At 37.7% G+C, this 23,507-nt stretch overlaps 1 long non-coding RNA gene across 4 annotated transcripts in view; it reads right to left on the bottom strand.

The window, feature by feature from the left end:
• LOC116995468 overlaps positions 1 to 23,507 on the bottom strand; it is a 75,344-nt gene that overhangs the window by 31,813 nt on the left and 20,024 nt on the right. For 3 of the 4 annotated variants that reach the window (XR_004417736.1, XR_004417738.1, XR_004417739.1), the window contains exon 2: positions 1,685 to 1,754. This is a non-coding gene — a long non-coding RNA (uncharacterized LOC116995468). Of the gene's footprint in view, positions 1 to 1,684; positions 1,755 to 12,895; positions 12,978 to 23,507 lie in introns of all 4 variants that reach the window. The other variant, XR_004417737.1, reaches the window with a different exon arrangement.

Raw genomic sequence — 23,507 nt, 5'->3', positions numbered from 1 at the left:
GAAAAGAAGTGGCCCACAGAGCAGTGCATTTACACACTGACAGCAGGAGGATATGTTGGATGCTCTGAGGCCTGCTAGGAGGTTAAGGGAACACAGAACACTCATTAGGGCAAGGTTTACCAATCTGCGGAGAGTGAACACGGCACAAGCCATCAGAGCCACACTCAGGCTCTGTGTCTTGGATCCACTCTAAAGACACCCCAGGAGGCCACAGGACCCCTTCTTCAGCAGTGTGGTTCATCAGGACCCAGCAGGAAACTGGGTTACAGGACAGCATCAATATAAAATAGGTCAGACATCTCAATGGCTGAAGGCACCCTAATATTCTCATTGAACAGAAAGATGTTTGCATTACTCAGATGTGTACATTTTTTACCTACAAGGTTGAATGACATGCAGCTACCCTGGGTTGTCCATGCTTTGGGCACACAGTAATACTAGCCTTCTGTTATAGGCACAGAATTGGGACGAAAGGGAAAAAAGGATAAATTTTAAAAATTGATTTAAGGTCTTTATTCCAGTGGAATTTTGCTAGAAAGATCTGTGACTTCAGTAGCGTGCATATATTCACACAGTATTTGATGGCAGAAGACAGTAGGAATTTGTGACTTTTGAATGCCAAGATAATATCCCTACCACCTGTGAAATACCTGTCATATTCCTACCAGCTGTAAAAACTCTGTACTAGAATGAGGTCACTAAACTACTGCCCCAGGATGGACTTGCAGCACCTATTTAGTCAAACAAATCAATAACCAGCTCATTTCTTTCTTTCTTCTGAAATATTTAAGTTAATTATTTTGCTTAATAAAGCTGCTAAGTATCTTCCTACTTTTAAGACACAGAAATTCATTATGTTTTTAGAAGCACCATTTTTTAAAGAACACAAAAGAATTGAAAGGACTTTGTTACCTCTATAAATGAAAGAGAGCTTGAGAATCTGGATTTTGTTTGGAAGGTATATTGTAAAACGAGTTTTAATCCAGGCAGTCACAAAGCAAATCTGCATTGTGCAGTCACTGCATAGCTGAACAGTAATTTTGTGAGGTTTGGGACAAAATGCAGTAAAAAGAAGCTTTTCTGGAGATTGCCAGCATCTCCCAATCCCTTTTAAAAGCATAATGAAATAGCTTCCTTTTCTTTTCCTATTCTTTCAATTAAAAGGGGGGAAAAAAAGTTTCCACATGTGAGCTACTGTTCCTATTTTAATCGCAGGGATGGGAATGTAGGGCAGTGTTAGTGTTGCAGTCAGTGGATATAAAATCACACTTCTGTGGCAGGACTACACCAGACATTAAAACAGGGCAGGAATGCCCAATGCAGCAAGGCTGAGCTGAGCTCTTTAGCCTGGCAATGCACATTTATTGAGCTGGTGTGAAGCTATGGATCTCGAGAAGGGCAACTGAAATGATTAAAGATAGGGCCATTGCCTACATAAAGAGACAACTACAACTTCTCAGTTTGGAGAAGGAAAAACTGGAGGGGGTGCTGTGGTTTAAGGCCAGCTGGAAATTAGGCATCATGCAGACATTTGCCCAATCCCCTTCTTCCCTACAGTGTGGTGGAATGGGCAGGAGAATCAAAGTAAAACCAGCAGGTTGACAGAAGAACAGTTTAATAGGGAAAGCAAAAGGTGCACACACAAGCAAAGAAAAACAAAACAAAACAAAACAAAACAATTTACCATTTTCCATGGGCAAGCAGGTGTTCAGCCACCTCCAGGAGAGCACAGCCCCATCACATGTGACAGTGACCTGGAAAGAGAAAACCCATCACTCCAAATGTCCCTCTCTTCCTCCTTTCCTCAACTTTGTATATTGAGCATGAATTCATTTGGTCTGGAGTATCCCTTTGATCAGCTGGGCTCACATGTCCAGGGTGTGTCCCTTCAACCTCGCAGGCACCTCCATTCTCCTCACCAGTGCAGCAATACCAAAGAAGGAGTGACCTGGGCTCTGTAGAAGCCCTCCTCAGTAATAACAAAAGCATCTTTATGTTATCAGATATATCTATCTCTGTATTCAGCACAAATCCAAAACATGGCCCCAATACCAGCTGCTGTGAAGACAGTCAATTCTACCCCAGCCAAAACCATCACAGGAGGCTGTGATGAAAACAAGAAGGTGCTGGTGAGTGAAATGAATACAATCCACCATTCAACAAATTCTTTGGGATAAGAACTAGATACCAGCCAATGAAACTCAGAAAATCAGTAGGAGAATATAGGCATCATCATGTTCGTGAAGGGATTAGACAAATTCATGGTCATAAAAATCTATAAATAGATACTAAAGGGAGATGGTTGTGGATGTATCCTCTAGCAACACACATAACCAAGAGAAAAGGCCAGGTTTGCTCTTCCCAGTGCCAGCCAGAAGAGAGGGCTTGACAGACCACCGTTCTGATTGCAAGGTTCTGTCACATAGTGCAGATCTGTGGGATTTTTCTAGAAACAGAAAATACAGCTATGAACTAGATTTAGAAGAGGTATGCAAGGTATTTCTGTGTACCAGTTACTGAGCAGAATTAAAGTACTCCCATTTGGCAGGCTGCAAGCCCAGACATGAATTGATCTGGCTTCAAAGAGGTTGACCACACATAATACACCATGGTAGGACTGATTTTTGCCCCAAAGAAACTAAACCCAAACTGCAATGTGATCTTTTCTTTTTTATACAGAGGACACATTACCAGTTCCACTGGTTGCTATCTGATGAATTTATGCCCTATATTAACCCAGAGGAAAAAATTCAAATAGAGCTTTCTAGTGCCATTCCTGCTGCTCATGTGTGGCTGTGAGAAAGACAGTTAATTTTTAAGGTTGTGTGTTCAGGATTTCTGGATCTGGCTACATTAGTACTATATTATTAATATTTTCTGTAAATTTATTGGGAATTTTGGCTATTCTGTAATACTATAAATTAAGCAAGGTTTTCTAAGGTTGACCTAAGTGGCACTGTTGAGAGTTTAGACCATAACTTTTTTCACTCCTTATTTTCTTCTATCTGTAAAATGGAGACTCCACAAGTTGCAGAACATTTGCTGTTATTAATGTTTATACAGTGCTCAGGAAAAAAAAAAAAACCAAACCACTATACAAAGGCAAGATATTATTGCTTTTATAAAAGTTTGGGGACTTTTTTTTTTTATTCCCATTTGACCTTTCAAAGGGGTGAAAGCTGAACTTTCTGCTGTTCCTAAATACCATTTCAGGTCTTATGATTTAAAACCTTTAGCATCTTTGCTTTAGCATTAGTCATCATTAATGGCTAAAGCACATACATCCCATCTGATATTTTGAAATTGAGGACCAGACATTTTTAAAACAATGATGGCTAGGAAACAGACATATTTTAGGCACACTTTATTGGACCACAGAATTTATTTGATTTCAAAATAGTCATTTCAGTAAACTCCTGTGGTAGTAATTGAAGAGTAACACTTTCCTACCTTATCATTTCTTGTGCTCAGCCTCTCTTTTCCCAAGGAACCAGCTGACTCACACTACAAAAGCCATGAAGAAAGCCCTGGACATGCCTATGGGTGTATGCAGAACCTTCACACTCTTGTACCTCAACAATGACACAGCAGTTCCCCCCCAAAAAAGCACCTTTTCAGAAAACAACATCTTCTAAGAAAATACAGTATATTTTTTAGGCTACAGCTTGAGCAGATGCAATTACGAATAGCTGCAACCTGTTAAATTTTGGAATACTATGTTGTATGAAGATAAGTGGTTATCTGGCAGTGCAGAAGTTCAGTTGTCAATCATGAGTTAGATAAGCAGAATGTTTAAGCCTATCACATCTCTTTCAAAAAGTAATGATATGATGACAGTAAAGAAACTAGCACAAACAGTTCTGACATCATAAGACAACTACAACAGTCAGATACATCCGCATGACCATTTTTAACAGACTGCTTAACATGACAATTTTTTATACAACTAAAATGTGGATTTCAGGAATGCATTTCTGGCTGTGCAAATTTTTAATGATCTGTAAAATCACATTCAGTCACATAAATTATTCATATATTTGTATACAAAGAATCAAATCTGGAGAATGTCTTTGTAATACATTTAAAGAACCATTTTGTTGATAGCAAAATATGGATATTACTTTTAGAAGAACTGAATATCTGATTTTATTGTCAATTGTAAGAAAAATACAAGTTGGCATTGTTTTCTGAAAGAAATTTTAACATAAAGGTTATTATTCAAACTTATAGTCAATATATAGCAGAAGTTGCTTCTTCAGGAGACTTCACCTGCATAAAAGTCACTCCATCTTGCCATTAGAACTCATTGACAAATGTATTTAATGTTCAGTGTAATAGAATAACTCTGTCATTTCTTCCTGTTTGGACAGTTATTGCCACTTAGGGGTTTTAAGTCACTTTTAACCTTGGACAATACTGATTTTTCCTTTTGATGGTCCCTGGACCAAGAAATTATAGCATGGTTGCACTCAGCAGTTTTGTCTTTAGTGCCCATCTTCTTGGTTCATTTATGTATTTCCCAAGGTATATTTTCTCAATATAAGCTCCATTAATAAAGGAAATGGACAATTTCCATGCTGTTAGTTATTTGTCGCCTTAATGTATAAAATATCTTTAAATTTCTCTAAAATGTTTTCCATGCTGACATGTTTGTCAGTGCTAACTAACATAATGTATTTGGCTGTGTGTTCCCATATTTGGGCCCTAACCTTTCATATCCATCAAGAATATAAATGCATCACAAAACTTCTATCTGCTACAGCATTTCAACCCTTTTATTTGTGAGTTGTTAGGCTTTTCTAGTTGTTGGCATCTTAGGGTATTAATTTTCCTACAGACTAGTAGCACCTTTTTGAGGGGGACAAACGTATATAAGGAATACAGTCCCAACAGGACAACCTCAGGCATCATCCTAATAAGGCTCAGGGAGTAACTAGCAAGGCTGAGCATTCAGCAGGTTTTAAAAGCAGTGTGCTAAAAACAACAATAATTCAGACTGGACCTTACAGAAGTGAGGAAACTTCAGTGGTTTCAGCCATAGATGTATACCTGCAGATATTCAGAATATTATGTACTCCTACAGCCAGACCTATTGAAATTTTGAGAATTCTCTGTAATAAAGATGTAATAGTTATATCTGGAAGCAATCTTGACATTCTGCAGTTTAGAAGAAGAAACAAAGAAATCAGTTAAACAAGGATGAAGTACCTCTTATCAAAGTGAAATTATTTCCCCATTTATATGTCCCAATTCCATACTAGAGAAACTATAGAGCGTTTCTAAACTTTTGCTGCTGCTTCTGTTTCTTAAAAAAAACCAAAAAAAAAAACCAAACAAAAAATCCCAAGAGATATTTTATTAAAAGGACTGATCATAAACAGTATTTTTTTACTATTAGGTTTTTTTTTAATATTCAGCTAGCAGAAAATGATGAAGAGAAAAATAAGAATGACAAGAAAAAGAAAGAAAAGAGAAAAAATTCAAAACAAGAAAGAAGGAATACCATATACTGGAGAAGATTCTGTAATAAAAATAAAATTGGTAGCTATTGTTTGGCAGGCACATCCTGGAGAAGACTGCTGTTTAGTCATATGTCCAAGACTGCTCATTAGCATTCCCAAGCATGCATCAATTTGAAAGTGTCTTTCTTTCAACTCGTCAACATGGAAGCCCCAAAGTGCACTTTATTTGCGTAATAGGTTCTTTCGAGATGTTCAAAATCAGTTTTAGCTGTTCTGGTTATATTCAAGTGACATCCACTCAGAGGGGAAAAAAAGTTTGTTCTTGCTAAATAATAAAAGCCAAGAGTGCCAAGAAATAATGTGTTCTGGACAGATTGCTTTAAGCAGTGACAAGAAATGCATGGTATTCTCAGACACTGAATCTCCTTCCCAGGTTCAGCAGATATCCCCATAAAAACACCTATATAGAATATTATTTCGCTTGCCAGGAATATATTTTTACATGATTAGTATATTAATCAGCTAAACATGCAATAAGTCTAGAGGCTGATGAGTACTCTAGTTTAATTCAGAGTACAAGACTAACTTTTTAAAATTTTCTGCTCTAACAGCAGCTGTACAAGCCTCCTTCCTTTCCCCACTCACCCAGTAATTATTAGCAGTGTAAAGGAATTGGGCTCTGGAGGAGAAAATTCAATGTATGTTTTGATAACCTATATTTGTACTTCACTTCTGTTTTCCTGTGTTCAGATGCTGTGTGTTGTCATTCATCTTGCATCTTACGTTTCCCAGGAGCTAGAAGAGAGCAGATACCTATCCACAAGCCAGATGGGGTCGCTCTCATAAGAAGATACATCAAAGAATCACAGTTACCTGAGCTAGAAAGGAACAGGTTAAAGACCATCTAGTTCCAATCCTCCTACCATACAGGCAGGGATATCTTCCTCTAGAGCAAGTGCTCAAAGACTCATCAAACCCACTCTACAACACTTGAACACAAATCTCCTCTCTTTGGAACGAGTAACCCAACTGTTAGCAGCTTTCCAGCATATATCTCATCATGCATTCCAAGAAAAAGCAGTTTGTGGATGTGAAATTTAATAAAATCATAAAGTATTGAAGGAACAGTAAATATAAGGGTTCTGTAGCTTGTAAACAGCAACTCTAATCAGTAGGGGCATTAAGTTGTACTTTATAAGGCACATTCACAGCTATTAGTGCCTAATTTGCCTTCACTCAACTGGCATTTAAGGCATTTTTAAAACACAGCAGAATTTGTTCCTTTCCATCCCAGACTGCTGTAAAACTGAGCAGCAATACTTACATACCTTCCAGGGCTGTGACAAGTATTCACTAATTAGATATAGATTGGTTTTCGAGCAGGGTGACTCAACCACTTCTCAATCTCTCTGCACCTGCCCTGCAGCACCTTCTTCCCCAGATTCTCTCTTTAGGGCTTTGGTGAAACAGCAAAGCAGGACTTTCAGAGATCTTGCTTTGCTTTATGCTGCAAACTGTTTCAGATCAATTATTAGATCACTTAGCACTGGTATAACAATAAGCAGGGAACATACTTAGAGATGGCATTAAACAGCATATGGTGCATGAGGCCAAAGATCTGAAAAAGTCTACAGAAAACAAAAGCCTCCCTGTAGCTTCCCAGTTTCTTCTTGGAGAGTTTGGGATGGGCTTTTCATCCAGCCCTGTTTTTCCACGCTGTCCTCAAGCCTCTTGGAACATCCTATTACTCCTGGTGCCTATTGCAACAGTTTTTCAAGAGGAAGGTGAAGATACATGCAAGACCTCCTACTCCTGTAGAGCGTAAGAAGAATTAAAAAAAAAAAAGGCCTGGGAAACCTCCATTGCTTGGAAGAGAGAAAAGGAAATCTCAGTGAGGAAATCCTTTGTAGGCAAGTTTTAAATGCATGGTTTGATCTACTTCCAGCAAATTTATTCTTATGTCTGCCAGTTATTCATTGCAAAGTAAGTTTAATTGGACATAGGGTAATACTTTTCTGTCTTAGAGAGGAAAATCTAGTTATTTCCACACTCAAGCCATATGCAAAGGTATTTTTTCTCAAAGGTTGATACAAGAGGAAATAATTTCTACAGTTTCAGAACTGCACCATTTATGCAGCTGTGAATCATTCCTGCCTTTAACACTTGACAGCATGTAAAGTAGATGGACTGGTTTTTTGCTCATATTCACTACATATCTGCTTCCCCCGACAATACAATTTTGGCTTCATAATACATCCCTGCTGCAAATCATCTTAAGAATTCTTGTCCCATAATTCACCCAATGCTTTTTGACCTTGTTAACTACAGATTTTAGAGTAGGAGATTGAAATAAATGTCAGTCTTGCTGATGTGGCCTTATTGTTTTTTCCCCAAAAAGACAGCTTAATATGCTTAGACCACTGGAAGTGGCAATGCTTCATGAACTTCAAGAACCATAATTAATTTATTTTAGCAATGAAAAGCAAAACAGAGTGTGACAATAACTTTTTTCCTGTATGCTAATGAAGCACTAAGATCTGTAATGAAACACTGTTAAATATGAAAGGAGGAAGCAGAAGAAATGCATGTTACTGTAATTTGGTGTCCATTAGATTGTCATTGCTGAGCTTGATCTTAAAAAACACCAGTGTGCTGACCTGGCAACAATAGAGGGAAGTATGCTTTTTACTTCATTGCTGCCAAACTTTAAAAAATGCATTTTGTACCTAGACAAATAACTTCATCAAAGTCCTGCTTTTTTCCTGATGAAGTCAATACGCAAATTGCTATTATCAAAAAGAGTCAGAAGGTGCCATAGTAAAAGCTTTTTAGCAATTGGACTTGAATGACAACAGGTAAGGAGCCAAATACAAACTCAGACCTTTTGATTCTTTTCTGTATGCATTACCAGAAGGAAAACACTTTTCTTATTTTTACATCCTTTTTCCTTAATGGAAATAGAGGATATGAGGAGAAAAGTTGAGATCTTAGAAGGCCTAGAGGTACCTGGTGCCTTCAGAAATGTCCTACAAGAATAATGGCTACACTGGAGACCACACTTGAAAAACAGTCATAACCATAAAAGAATGCTGCACAGGGCTCTGCTGATGAGGATAAGGTTCAAAACACTTGGGACACTTGTAGAAGAACAGTACTTTAAAAAAAAAAAGTGAAAATCCAACTATATAACCACAGTACAAGCCTGCTGGTGCTGATGTTGACTGGATCAGAAACCTCTACAAAAAAACCCTAAGACTGTCACTGAATGTTATGGAGTGTAAGATTATGGATGAATATTCCTATTTGTAGGAGTTTGTAGGTGGTTTTGATACACAGTGAATGCTGGAGACAGAACACATGAAATAAAGAAAGGAAGAAGTCTTCCCCTTCATGCTGTATTAGATCAGAGCTTCCAAGGACCCTCTTTGGTTTTCCAACATTCATACAAATTTCGGGTCATGATGCTGAGCTGAGCATCTGAGATATGGTTCTTCTGAAGGATATAAGAGATTCTAAATCAGTTAATACCTGCCAAGGTATCTTTCTCCTTTTTGGAAGCAATTTCATGTGATTCTAAGTTGTCATTTCTTAAGTGAAAGTGATTAATGATGCATTGAAATGGAATTTTAAAATAATTTTTTTTCTGAATTTAATGCCTGTGAGAGCAAATGGCGTAAGGCATGATACAAACAGAAGTAAAACAGAGCAAAAAAACAGAGTAAAACTGTCCCAGTAAGTTCTGATTATCCTCCTTGCCGTGAAAAAACAAAATTCTGTATCATTAGCATTAAGTTTCTCATGAATAAATCTACACTATCTGCATTTGCTCAGGCTACAGGAAAAAAGGGGTTGTATTCAGTCTTTATGGTCAGTCACTTTAATCAGCTTAAACCTGTTTTTTCCTGTTCGATTTGCGTCAGTGAATTCAGAGGCACTGAGTTAACAGAATTGATTTTAAATAGATTTCAATTAAACCATGTAATTTATGGCTTTAAAAAAGGCATACTTGGCTCAACATGTAAAGGCAGACACAGTAAGTGCATTGACACACAGCTTTTTTTGAAGACATATGATAGGCATGTCAAACATCTAACCTTAAGGTGCAAACATTCCCTCTACTTTTCTGGCAGTAACTTTACAGAGCTAGAGCTGTAGCAGCACTATTTGATCCTGTGTAATTCATTTTACCCTCCCTAGTGTTTTTAGGTAGGCCTGTGATGCTTAAATGGACTCTTCTCTCATGCCATAGAGAATTACTATTCTGTATTCTAGGTATAAGAGCAGGCATGTTCTGTGTCTGATTTAGGCAGCATTGCTTCAGTAGTCACAAGGAAATAAAGGATCATGATGGTGGCTCGTCGTTTTGAATTTTTATCTTGAGGCTTAGAATGTAGCTTTATTTATTTGGAATTATACAGAGTTTATATGAGGCTCTTTGAATTTGCAGCTACACTTAGCCTGGAAAAACACAACTTTTCTCCTGTGTGAAATAAATGGTGACAACATGTAATTTTCTTCTTTGCCGTCCTCACTATAATTTTCTTCCTTTCAAGCAACAGTTATTCTGATAAAACCTTCTCCATTAGTCTTGTCACTGTCTTACTACTTGCATGTAACTGCTGTATGGCAAAACATCCTAATCATTTGGAGAGGTACAGTTCACAAGTTGTTTTTACATGAAGTACATTTTCCCAAGAACACATTATGGGGATAATTCACTGAAGCACTTCAGTTTCAGTGATCAAAAAGAATATTTCTGCTAAAAATTTACTGTGTTAATTCAAACATTGGTACACATACTCATTTTGGCAGATGAATCTTCTTTTCTAATTGAAGTGCTAGTAAGAATATATATAGTTGTGAAATGCTAGTAAGAATATATATAGTTGTAGATATATGTCCACATATAGCTGTAATATTTCTATTATACTGCCAAATTATGACCTACTTCTCGAGGATAACAATAGTTTAGGTCAGGCTATTTCAGTTCCTAAGCTGAAAGAAGTGAAGAATTAACATCTCCATGCAGGCAGCTGTATTAGCAGCTCTGGCCCAGGACAGCATGGAGTCAGTCATGGAGATGGCACAGGGAAACAATGCAGGGAGATGGGGAGGGGGAAGAATGTGTTGTGGCTAACCCTGGGAGCTTTTTGGGAGATCACCTGATGCTGGGAAGGGTGTTCTCACTTGGGACCTAGCTGGACCCTTAGTCCTTTCTTCCCTACTTCATGCTTAGTCCTACTTCCCCACTTTACCTTTAAAAACAAAAGCTTTCTGCTCACTTTAGGTGTCCAGAGACTTCTAGTTCCTCACCATCTTCATCTGTACCCCTGCCCACACCCTCTGTGCGTCTGTGATGCTTTCAGCTGTTTGTTTTCAGAAGTCTCCCTCTAGTATTGCTTCTCCTGGTCCCAGCAGCCAAACTGGGAGGCAGCAGGTGCAAATTTTAGCAGGGCTCACAGAGGAGAATTATGCTCTTTTGCACATTATGTTGAATTAGGCAGGGGGGATTTGTTGCTATGGTGTTTTTTCATCATACTTTCTTATCTTTGGTCCCTTCCTCTCTTCTCATCTTCCTTTTTTTGTTTCTTAGCAGCTTATATTTCCTTGTTTTATCAAACCACTTGTTATCATTTGATGACACTTGTCATTTCTAATAGGCTTCTGTACAGGATCCTATCTTCATGATGCAAAAGTGGAACACAGTAGTGGCCAGTAAAAATAGAGTAGATGATTCGTTTTGAGATAATATTCCCTTGTTGACAAAAGAAGTAGGCAAGCACTACTGCTTCTTTCAAGAAAAAGCATAGGGTCTTCAGCCTAAAGAAAATGAATTGATAGAAGGAAATTAGGCTGATTTATTCTTGCTTAGTCATAGGCTATCTTGCTTTCAGTATGCCTGCATTTACAAAATAGGCATACAATTTGGAAGGGTGCACAACAAATTATTCTCTAAACAGAAAAACGGCCCATTAGGTTTAAAAATATATGGAATAAAAACATTTAGAATACTTTAGATATGCAGGAAAAATTTCAAGCAAGTTCTTCAAGTCATTTACTGATTTTAAAAATCATAATTTGGATACTTAACAATTATGTGCTTTGAAAAATGAAAGATTTTTTTGTCTTTTTGAAATTTTGATCACACCTAAAACAAGTAATTTTACCCTGCTCTTTGCTTACTAGAACCTATATGATTCAAGTGCAATGCAGATAAATTTTCTCCCTAGAGTTCTTCTCTAGCCCTGGTATGGAAGGCTACAAAAATATTTAATTTCATGCATCTGCTATGTCAATATTAGCTAACTTTGGCAACTCCATAATTATCAGTGGGAGGCATTAATTTAGAGCCCTGCAGGCATTTCCCAGAGCATTAAAGAATCTTTTAAAAATATGACTGGGACTTCAGTGTATGGAGATCATATCTTCAAAACTGCACACCACCAAAGGTTTTCTCTTAAAAGTCCACATCTAATTAAAGAGTATGGTTGTGGGAGAAATATACATGGACACTGTTGCTTTTAATGAAAAAACACAACACATCATAGGGTCATATTTGGGGGCAGGGAAGCAGGGACACTTTTAGCCTTCAAAGCAATAAGGAAAAAAAATGTTCTATATGATGTTTACTTACATGAACTGTGAAAAGAAACAGAAATGAAACTGGAGATTGGTAAATGCAAAACCAGTCAATAGCAAGATAATGACACAACACAGTGAAGAAAGATTGATTTTTGTCCCACCATCACACTGAGGCTTAAGTTTATTTGCTAACATAGCGATTAGACAACAGGTGGAATCTAACAAGTATGATTCACAAGAAAGCAGTGTTTAGATGGAAAAACACTGTATAATTTGGATTATGGTGTAAACATCCAGTCTTTCTGCATGAATACACCTGTGGATTAAGCCACAACAGAAATTATGATTGCAAATAAAGAACTCTGTTCCATCCATAATCAGACCCTTAGAAAACCTTCTCCCTTCTAATATCCTAGTCTGAAAATATTATGAACTATAACAAATTGAGAACAGAGGTGGTCGTCCTTCAAGACCAATTATAGTCCCACTTCAGCAGTTTTGCTGGAACAGCAAAGTAGTTTGGATGCAAGATTCTTCATGTAACTCAAATTTGCCTCACATCATGAGATATCTTTGATATGAACTATTTGATAATAATTCTCTCACTGAAAAACGTGTCAGGGCATTTCTGGTTAGAGATTACCAAGAGGGAAATTTATGATCAGTAGCCAGACATTTTGAGACTAATAGTTTGTTGTTTCCAATGAAATTGCATTTGCTAGACAGATTATGAGATGAAACTACAACTGTGCCAGCTCTTCCATAGCAACCAACAGAGAGCTCCCCACCTTCCCCAAAAGACTCCACTTCTCTCAAGCTGATCACACAAGAGGCAAAATTCAGTACTGTACCAGCAATCTTGATTTCATAGCCAGGGGTTTGGATGCAATGTCATTGTGGAGATGGCAACCTCTTGCTTTGGTTCATTTGTCACTGTAATAAAAGCAAAATGAGATTTGCCAAGTAATCAAAACCTTTGCAAAGAAACAGTTAGGAACGTAATTGTTGATTAAACATTCTTCTTGGTGTAAAATTCATCCTGAGGAAACCTAAGCCTTTAGCAAAAGCCAGCCACAAAGTGACTGTGATTGTTCTTTTCTGTTGTTGTAAGATTGAATTAAAATAAGACCTGGAACACAAAGTGTTCCTGAAGCTTCATTTTGAAGAATTTGGTTCCTATTCATGATTCATAGAAGAGTTAGTATTACTTTTTTGGATTGTGTAATACACACAAGTGAGAGCTTTGAGAAAACAGTAATAAGACATTTTCTTCTGACAAACTTTGTAAGTTTATAAGTAGGGATCATATCAGGACTCTGGAAATTTTAATCCAGTTTGCATCTGATAAAAATAGAAGTACTTCATCTCTTATGAAGCTTTGCTGTTTTATATTGCTGGAATAGACTGATTTGTTGAGGAGAGGGTTTAAGGAGAATCATTTAGTGTAACTGTAAAGAAAAGTGTGTTTTCTGTGAACTGGGAACATAAGCAACTTGAAGACGGAATAATACAGCCAGAAAAGGCAAAAACCTGAGAGTCATTCAGACAATTATGAATATTCTCTACCCAAAGAGACTGCAAAAAGCAGCAGCATCTTTACAAATAATTACTTTTACATTATTGTGGCATTTACTATCAAAGGATCCATTTTCTCTTAAAAAACTGTGAAATTACTTCATCTGCCACTGAAAAGACATATTCTGGCTGAATGTTCTGTTGAAAGTGTCATCTACCTGGTAATTTTTAAAATAGGAGAAAACTGTAACTAAATAGTAAAACTGTGAGAAAATTTAACTCTGACAGTGCAGGTGCTAATAGATGAGTATTAAAGGACATTATGTTTACAAATTAATTAAAAATAAATATGCAGCAAAAGAATGTTTTAGATACCATGCTATACAATATCTTTGTTACATGATATTCAAAATTATAAAGACTCTTCAACTTTTTTTTTTTTTTCTATCAGCTCAGATAGATCTCAGGAGGCAGATACCTCCTTGAATATGGAGATCTTGAGATGAGTCCTCAAGAGAGAGTTCTCAGTTACTCTGGCACCTGGAAAGGTATTTCTTCAATAAGACTTTTAGAACTAGTATTTGCACGTTCATGTGCAACTGCGTGTTCTCCAAGGGTGACACAAACCAGAAAAGAGAAGAACACTTCCAGTGTTAATTATATGCTTTCACAATCTGCTTCTTATGATGTCACTCATTACTATTTATGTCATGAACATGTAAGACAATAATTTAATGGCAAAGTAAGAGGGAAATGCTGAGACCTTCTTTCCAAAGCAGCACTATGATAGAGCAGTCCAGGCAGGGGAGGGCCACCAAGATGGTCAGGATGCTGAAGCACATGGTGTACAAGGAGAGCTTAGAGAGCTGGGTCTGTGCAGCCCAGAGAAGGTGGCTATGGAAGGACATTATGACTGCATACAACTAGTTAATAGAGGGTGTAGATAACACAGAGACAGACTTTTTTGGAGCTACACAATTAAAGGGAAAGAAAGAATGAATGAGAATTCCAGCAACTAAAGCTGTGGTTGAAAAAGGTTTTCACAGTAATAGCAGTCAAACACTGAGAGATATTCCCCAGAGGAACTACAGAATCTGTATCCTTGGAGATGTTCAAACTCAGCTGGAACAAGGGCCAGATTAACCCAATGAGTGGGACATTGAACAAAACAGCCTCTAGAAGTACTTTTAACCCTAAACTATTTTATAGTTGTATTGCTGCATAAATTACTCAAGGGCTAAAATTATGACATGAAATACAAACATCTTTTTGAAAAAATGTTGTATGCATACGTATACATGGTTCACATCTGTATGATGTTCAAACATAAAACTCTAACTTAGAATTCTAAAACTTGCTGACAGTGACATATTCATGGCTCTTTCAAATTTGCTGGGAAAATCCTCTTTCCTTGTAGAAAAGACTTGAACATACCATGAAAATCTGTTAAAATCTGAATAATTTCTAGACAGGTAACAAACTGCAATTAATTTCAGTGATACAAGCAGAAAAAAATAATGAACTGAGGTAGAAAGCCAAAGAGGTATTGAATTGCATTGAAACTGATAATTAGTTTCCAACAAAAAAAACCCCTGAAGCTTTTCACAATTGAATTACAGTAGAAACACACAGATGAGAGAAACCAGCATAATATGCTAATTGAAATGACATTTTATCTAAAATTTCTCTTAAACTAAAACACTTCTTCATTCTTCTCATGCAACTCATCTGTGACTACTAAAAAACAATCACTCAGGTTTGAAGTGACTGTGGACACTCTTCTACCAAAGCTGTTTAGTACATGACAGTACCTCTGAACTCTGAGTAATACACACCCCTGCCAGGAAATCTAGCCTAAAAGCAAAACAGCACTACCAAATGCCAGTGGTTAGTGGTAGCATCCCCTCCTTGGTAATGCAGTTAAGAGCTGCAGCTGCCCAAAATTAATTCCTTCTGCCTGCACTAGGACTGGAAATAAAGCAATTTAGTTTAGGAACATCCAAATATTTTATTGCAGTTTTAAGTATCTTTCAGTTTTTTTTCAAGTTTTGGATATTCAGTCTTGGTTTAAGATACATCCAAAAACTAGACGCAGTAAAATTCAGGATTTTAGGTGTTGATAGAGGCAGTTCCCTTATAATTAGCAGTCAGTTAAACAAACATTTATCCTAGTAAAGGAAAATTACAGATTAGCATCCCAATTCTGTACAAGGGGTTTCCTACACTGAAATAATGTTAGCACAGTGCAGGAGGACTGTTTCCCTCCCAGCCTCAAACCCCTGTCCCAAAATAAAGTTATTCTTGAGGATTTATTTTCTGTAACTGTCATCTTAAAAAAATTTAAGTAACATAAACATTAGTCCATTTCTATAGAAATTGACTTGTTATTATTTAATCATTCCAGCATCTGACTGATTCATGAACTGCAGGTTGTAATTCAATAAGTAGTTCATGCATCTCTGAGTTGAGAAAATTTGAAGGGAAGAAAAAGGAGAAGAAACCCCTTCCCCACAGGACTTAAAAAACCACTCTGTCCATGATAAATACTGCTTAATTTACTTTAAAGCAGTTAAATTCTAACTAACAAACTACTCAGTTCCTTAGCTTATTCGGTGTTGACTTACAGGAATAGTTGGCACCAGTGATGCATTATACTAGGCATTGTATAAATCCATAGCAAAAAGGACAGATAACCAGTAGCTCACAGAAATTTACTGCACAAACCAGTTGTGAAAGGAGTTAATTGACATCTGGGAGTATTGTAAACAAGCCAAAATTTTTCTTCGACAAAGTAAAATGCACTGGAAAAAAGCTGCATCATACAGGAACCTTTATATTCATTCCAAAGATGTTTATTTTTGTCAGACTTAAGTTCCTGACCCCAAGGTCACTAAAAGTGGTTTTTATTTCTTTCCTCTTTCTACAAGGTGTCTGTCAGCTTGTGTAGGTAGGTATGTACTACACATATGCACACACAGAGAAACATATGCTTGTGTGCATTGTGGGCATTTCCAGGTATTACCTGGAATATAAATATAAACATATAAAATACCTAGTAGTTACAATGCTAAGAAAAAGACTATTATTCTAACGTCCCCACAGGGTGATTTTGGTAAGACTATCAAACAGATGTAATTAGCTGGAGCTTAAAATAAGCAAATGGAGGAAGAAATTTGCACTGGAGTTTAGTTTGATGTATAGAATGAGCCTAGACAGCTACAGCATCCTGATTTGTAGAAGCATGATACTGATTTTCCAGGGAACAAAAATACTCTGTCCAACTTTCTTCATTGCCCTTTAGTTCCTGCTCTCCCACCAGTCAAGTTAAATTGAAAAGGACAACAGTTGAAGAGAGTAGGTGAAGAGAATACTGCTGGAGCAAATGGTGCAGCTCAAATTCTCATTCCATCCCCATCTTTTGACTAGAGATATGCATGGCATTTCAAAAAAAAAAAAAAAGCAGTCATCTTTCTAGAGTACCTGATTGCTTTAAAGTCACATAAATTTTTTTTCTGCCTACTTTCATCTACCTTTCTCGTGTCAAATATAAATGTGATTCCATCTCTTTATCTGGCAAAGAGAGCTCCTACTAATACTTCATCAAGATAAAAAATACTATAAAAGCCCAAACACATTTTCCGTATTATTTTTGTAACCTCAGTAACATCTACAATACAGCGTTGTTAGACAGAATATCAAGAAAAATGAGATTTTTTTGCCAGATCATTCTGTAACTATTCTTGCTGCAGGGGTATTGGAAACTTTGGAACATATGTGTTTTGCTGAATAAGGACAATAATGGTGCTGCTAGTCCTGATGTGATTCTAAAAGGTGATGACAGAGTGTGGCTAGTGAATAGAAATTGATAGGATAAAAGAGGCCACATAACAGAGACTTTATATAAAAAGAAAAATAAATACCATGTGGAAAATCACTGGGTTTCTGCCCATTTCAGTTTCTGCCTTCTGTAAGACAAAATCATGTCAACAAATGACAGAAGTTGGCAAAAGTTTACTGCGCATTTGCAGTTTCATAGAAAACAGAGGTGATGCAATATTGTCTTGCCTCACTTCATAAGATCATTGTGTTGCCTTACTGCCCATCACTATATATAAGTGCATTAGCTGGTAATCATTGCAAGAACTCTCCAGGTATCCGATAACTTTTCTAGAAAGGGGTCACTTTACACACCAATGAGACCTCTTTTTAATGTTTTCTGGTGTCCTTGTTTAGAGAAAGGTAGGAGCCTCTTTTTGAAATGGTGAATGTAAATCCCCTCCCTCCAAATTATTATAATTTTGAAATCAAGTGGCTCTCAGGCAAAGATATGGGAATTAGGAATAACAGTTCTTTACTAGGGAATTAAAATAGAAATACAGCACTACAAAGAAACAAACTCCAAACCCTGACAAAGTCAGAGTACAACCTGACACCCTGTCAGGCAGGGTGTTGGTCACAGTTCAATTAAATGGTGGCTGCATCCTCCTGCAGTGACAGATGTGATTCAGTTGAAGCAGTGCTCCTGCAGAAGGTGCAGTTTCCCTCCGGAGGTCCAGTGGTGATGTGGAGAAAATCCAGCTTCCCTCTGGAGTCCAGTGGAGAAGGGGCAAGCTTGGTGTCCCCCCACACCTCCGTTTTATCTTGGTAAGAAATGCTGGGCTCTTCCCCCTGGCTGGAGCAACTTCCAATGGGATGCAGTAATTTTATCAGTCACACAGTGGGACTCAATGGGCCATTAGCAGAAAATGACTCACTGCAGGAAGGATGGGTTGTGAAAAGATAAAGAACAATGCCCTGCCTGGTTTCAATGGATGGCCCATTAGCAGAATATCTGCCGTTGAGATAAGGATCACTGCCCCCACCCTCAACAGATGGTGACAGAATAGATACCTTTTATCACACTCTGTATTGTAATCCAAGACATCTGGCTACCTGCACAGTGAGAGTTTCAGCTGACTGTTTCAGGTGAGGTACAAATTCAGCTGCTCAATCAAAAAAGTAAAAAAGGCTCTTTCTTATGTCTCCAGGGCCCTGCAGCTGGCCATCAACTGGGTGGCTGACAAAAGGCTAGTACAGGATACAGCCTGCAGCCATAATTGTGGGGAATAGCAGCATTATCCTAAGTGACGGTGGGTATTATAGGTAACTTCTACTCTGGGTCAGAAAGACCCACAAATCAGCTGGGAAACAGAGGAAAATTCTGAGGCCATGAGAATGCTCATCTAGGAAGGCCCCAGGACTGGAACTATGATGATCTCCTCAAAGGAAGTTCTGACTCAGTCCTTTGCTATGAAGGTCCACGTAAATGAAAATTAATCTACACCAAATGTGAAGAACTGGATATATTTTTATTTTCTGTCAAAAATGTCTGTACTGCTTAAAGCAAAGGTGAAGGATCTTCATGACTGGATTGAAAACTGCACTTAGAGGCTCCGACAAAGCACTTTTAGAGAAGAAATGCAAGTGCCTGTGAAGTATGGTTGTGCCACATCCTCATCCCCAGGTCAGTGCAGGTGACTTTCCCTGAAAGAAACATCTAGCAGAAAACAGTTTCATAAAGACATGCTTTTGCAGAGTTGTCAAATATACACATTTTCTATCTTTAATGCCCAACTCCTAATATTTTAGTTGTAAGAGACGGAATGAGTTAGGCTATTTATATTCAGCCATGACTTTTTGTCACATTACGCTGACAGTAAAATTGAGTTTGTAAAGACATTAACTTATACAGAATACAAGCTGTAGTTGCTAAATATTTGACTGCAATGGGTAGTTTTGAAACAAGAACAAACTTGTTTAAGACTAGGAGAAAGGATATTGCAGTGAGATGTGTGATATGCCTCTGTGGTAGTCTGACAAACATAAGTTTGAAAGATTCTTGCTCAAGAGAACTGACCAGGTACATATTTTGATTTTTGTGGGGGCACCGGTGTCCCTGTTTTATTATCTGTTATTACAGATTCACTGAATTAATTTGCCTGTTTGAAGAATCAAGATCTAAATCTCACAAAATCCATGGGGGGGAAAAAAAAATATGTATAACAGAAAAAAGTAGAAAATTCAACAAGTAATTTTAGTAACACTTATCTTCTTAGTCTGAGGTTATTAGGAACACGATCACTATGGTAGAGTAGCAAATTGTAAAGAAGGACTGACTGGTATTCAAGAGATGGGAAGCTCTGCCTGAGCACTGTTGGCTGAGAGATCAGGCAACAGCAGGGAACACAAGATGTGTCCACAAGCAGTGCTCTTCAGAATCCTAAAAGTGATGATGGAGTGAATGTCAATCGCTTACATGAAAAGCTATAGCCCATTTTCCTTATCATATTCACCAAAAAAACCATGGAAACTTCATATTTTGCAATCTCCAAGTCCAACCTTATTATACAGGGACTGTCGCAGTGAATAAATCAGAACTGTTTAAAACCCCGTAGGCTGTTCGCACAACTCAAGGCCACCTGTTCTTGGTTCTGGTGCCTTTCTGTGCCTTGCTGTAAACACAGCATTCCGAAGGTCAGCAACTCTCTGACTTGGTGGCGTGGCTGCCCTCAGTTACAGGCACAGTCAGATCACATTACTGCTCACACAGCGCCCTTGCAGGGCCTCCTGAATAAATGTTCTCTGCAGACAGCAGCTCTACATTCTCAGAGAGCACATTTATAAAGCAGTCACTTTCTCTGCACTTATTTCTGTGTATGAATATATAATCGAGGAGAGAAAGACAAGTGGTAGTGCAGTTTAAAAGCTACTGCAAGAATCGGTGCCACAGGCAACAGCAAGGCAGCCTTCCCACTTAGGTTTCTGAATGCTTTGCTGTAAACACATAAGGCAGGACAGGGATGGAGCATGCCTTTTAAATGCACTACGCACAAGCAGGGCAAGAATCCACTTAGTTCTTAACAAATGAATTCCTGTCACTGGAACTAACTCTGCAGCAAAGATAGATTTTTAGGCTATGTTTTCACTGAAGAACTGACACAAGAGAGTGGTCATACCACAGACTATGCCTCCAGCAGAACAGAATGATTGCGCAACCATCTCAACTTAAAAACATGCTTAAAGAAAATGTTTTTACATACAATTCTACTCAGAATTGAGTTCAGGTATAACAGAATTCTCAACCTGGAGCAACAAAGCAGCAAGGGCCTACCTACAATAACATTTTTGTTAGTAGAACATCAGATTTCACTTGTTTGTGCTAGTTCATATATTGTGACTCCATGAGCTCTTTGTGCTGCTCCCAAGACAGGAGCATCTGCTAGAAGAGCCTAGTGAAATAAGACATTACTTTCTTCATGAGCAGCTAAGCTCATCTGTCACCTGAAACAGACAGCTGAAACTCTCTGTGAAGGTAGTCTGAAGCTACCAAAAAGAGATCTCATAGGTGCGCTAATTCAGCTGGTCTTCTCCAGCTGTGACTGTTATCATCTAGGGGACCCAAAGAGGAGGCCTTGATCAGTAAAGTATCTACAGCAGGTAAAGTTTGGTAATATGGAAGTAAAAACTGGGAGTACATTTATATCTAACCTAAGATTTCCATAGGAAATGGTAAAGATTTAATTACTGTTGGCATAGGCTCCACCAATGAGTACCCTTCTGCCTTGCCAAAAAACCTTACCAAGCTTTTTCTTGTTCAGACTGATGTGATATGAATGCTGGGTTCCCGTGCATATGTTATGGGCTTTATTGGCACTGTAAAGCTGGCAAGGGGATCCAGTCAGATTCATAAGCACTATCTTTCTGACTCCAGAGCATCTGGATACTGTGGGCAGACTGTTCCAAGAACATGTAAACTACTTATGCATCAAACAGAAGCAATATCCGTGCCAATTTAGCATGTGGTTTTTGAAATGCAAATTAAAAGGTTGAAGATGAGCTGCTGAAGCATCTTGGTGAATGCAAAGATATCTGAAAGAGACCTCTTTGTCAAGCAACCCAAACGCTGTCATTCTAGCAACCAGTTTATGTACTCCTGAAGGGTGCATAGTGCCTGGGAAGGCTATTCTAGATCCTTCCCCATCTATTCCACAACTGTTTGGCCTTTTTACCAGCAGAAAGTTTTGACATATTGCTGGTGCCATTCACTATTGAAGTCTTCAGAGAAATACAGACCCGTGGATATATTGGTAAAGAACTTCTGCATCCCACTTGCTGTTCTTCATTACTACCCATGTATTTCTGCCTTGGACAAGTCTTTTTATTCACTTTAGTGTAGCTTTCATGGCTGACCTACCCAACCTCACCCACAATTTTACACGTGACTCAGATATTTGGTGTTTCACCTCTTAAGGTAGGTAAGACCTCCCATATTGATTTGTTGAGAAAACACACTACCAGGTTACTTTCTGTTACTTTCTGTGATATTTAGCCAATATTCTCTAACCCCTAATGTCTCTAATGAGCTCTGCTTCACCTTTTGTTATCATATATACAGACAAAAGAGCAAGTTTGCACTTTTCTGCATCACATTTATTCTCCATTGAAAATATAACTGCTTTTTCTATGCTCCAACCATATAGTAATAAATCTTACTGAAAACATTTCTTAAAAATACACAGTATTGACTTTTAAAGCTCATAATGGCATTTCTATCAAAATTGGTGGAAAGCATTTACACCCGTTTTCTTTGCATTACCCTCTAGCTTCGCCCTGCCAATTCATATCACAGTTCAGTTTTTAAAAGCAAAAAATTCTTTTTGTTAACAAAGGCATCATGCCAAAGTTAATATCTTCCTCCTACTGTATGGAACACCAGGTATTTCTGTTCTCTTTCTACTTGTATTGCTGGAGAATCTTTTATTATTTAGATATATTTCTCAAATCCTTTCTTGTCCCTGCCCTTTTCGGCCTCTTAAGTGTTTCTTTGCTAATCAGGCCTTATTCCTTTCTGAATAGGCTTGCTCCTTGCTCCAAAGTGTCCTTCATGAAGTAGTTCATCCAGCCAGCAGAACTGTAGCCTGCAGGCTTTTTAACCCCTGTGTTGTTTGTAATATAAATCCTAGACAGTTTTACATCCATTGACTGGAGGGAATTTAAATCTTCCTTCACATGTGAATCTTGGTGTCCTCAATATGACTCTTAATACTGAGAAATATCTTCAGTTTAGCAAAGTTTATCCTAGTTTCTCCTCTTGAGAGGGAATACATTTTGTAATAAAACTTTCTTTATCTTTCAATGCATTTTCTTCCGTCTGTGAGTACAAGATGAATCATGACTTTATCATAAAACCCAAGGTTACTTCCCATGGCCAGCTTTTCTGTAACAGCAGTGTTGCTCTCCAGTGCCAGCTCTCAAAGCTCCACCTCTTGATTCACGACCACCAAAATTAAGGAATCTTTAATAAGCAATCAGCTTTCTCCTGAATGATTTGGCATTGCAAATCCCTGTCTTGCAGGTTGATCAGCAGTGTGCCTTAATGCTGAGGAGAACCATGAAATAAGAGGAATGACTCAGCCATCAGATTTAGGAACTCGTCTGTTTTCTAGGCCATTTTCTGAAGCTTTTTAGTTCTAATAATGTTCTACAGATCAGGCATTTTGTTGTCAGAAAGTGAATGCATGAAGTGTTGGTTTTTCTACTATCTGTAATGACTTCAAAGCTGGAAATTACTGCTTTTAGAGCTTTATAACTATTTCAGCTTTTCAACATCCAAATTCGATTTTTTCCTCTCTTTGTAAGAGACAAAGTTTTAAATAAAATCAATTACTTTTTGTTGTTATTTGTGACATGGCTGGATAAAATATTTCCAAAAATTTTACTGAAATCTTTTATTTGATAAAGGCATGCTGGTAGTTATATATAGTTCACAATAATTATTTCAATTATTGACAAAACCTTTATACTTTATGTTTGCACATTTTTATAAGAATATCACAAATCTATAAAATGTCAATTAACCTTTGTTCATATACTTTCAGCACCTATTTCTTTGTTTCTAAAGTCATGAAT

This window comes from Catharus ustulatus, chromosome 4 (genome assembly GCF_009819885.2).
Source record: "Catharus ustulatus isolate bCatUst1 chromosome 4, bCatUst1.pri.v2, whole genome shotgun sequence".
Taxonomy (NCBI): Eukaryota; Metazoa; Chordata; class Aves; order Passeriformes; family Turdidae; genus Catharus; species Catharus ustulatus.
This window is presented reverse-complemented; position numbering and strand designations above follow the sequence as displayed.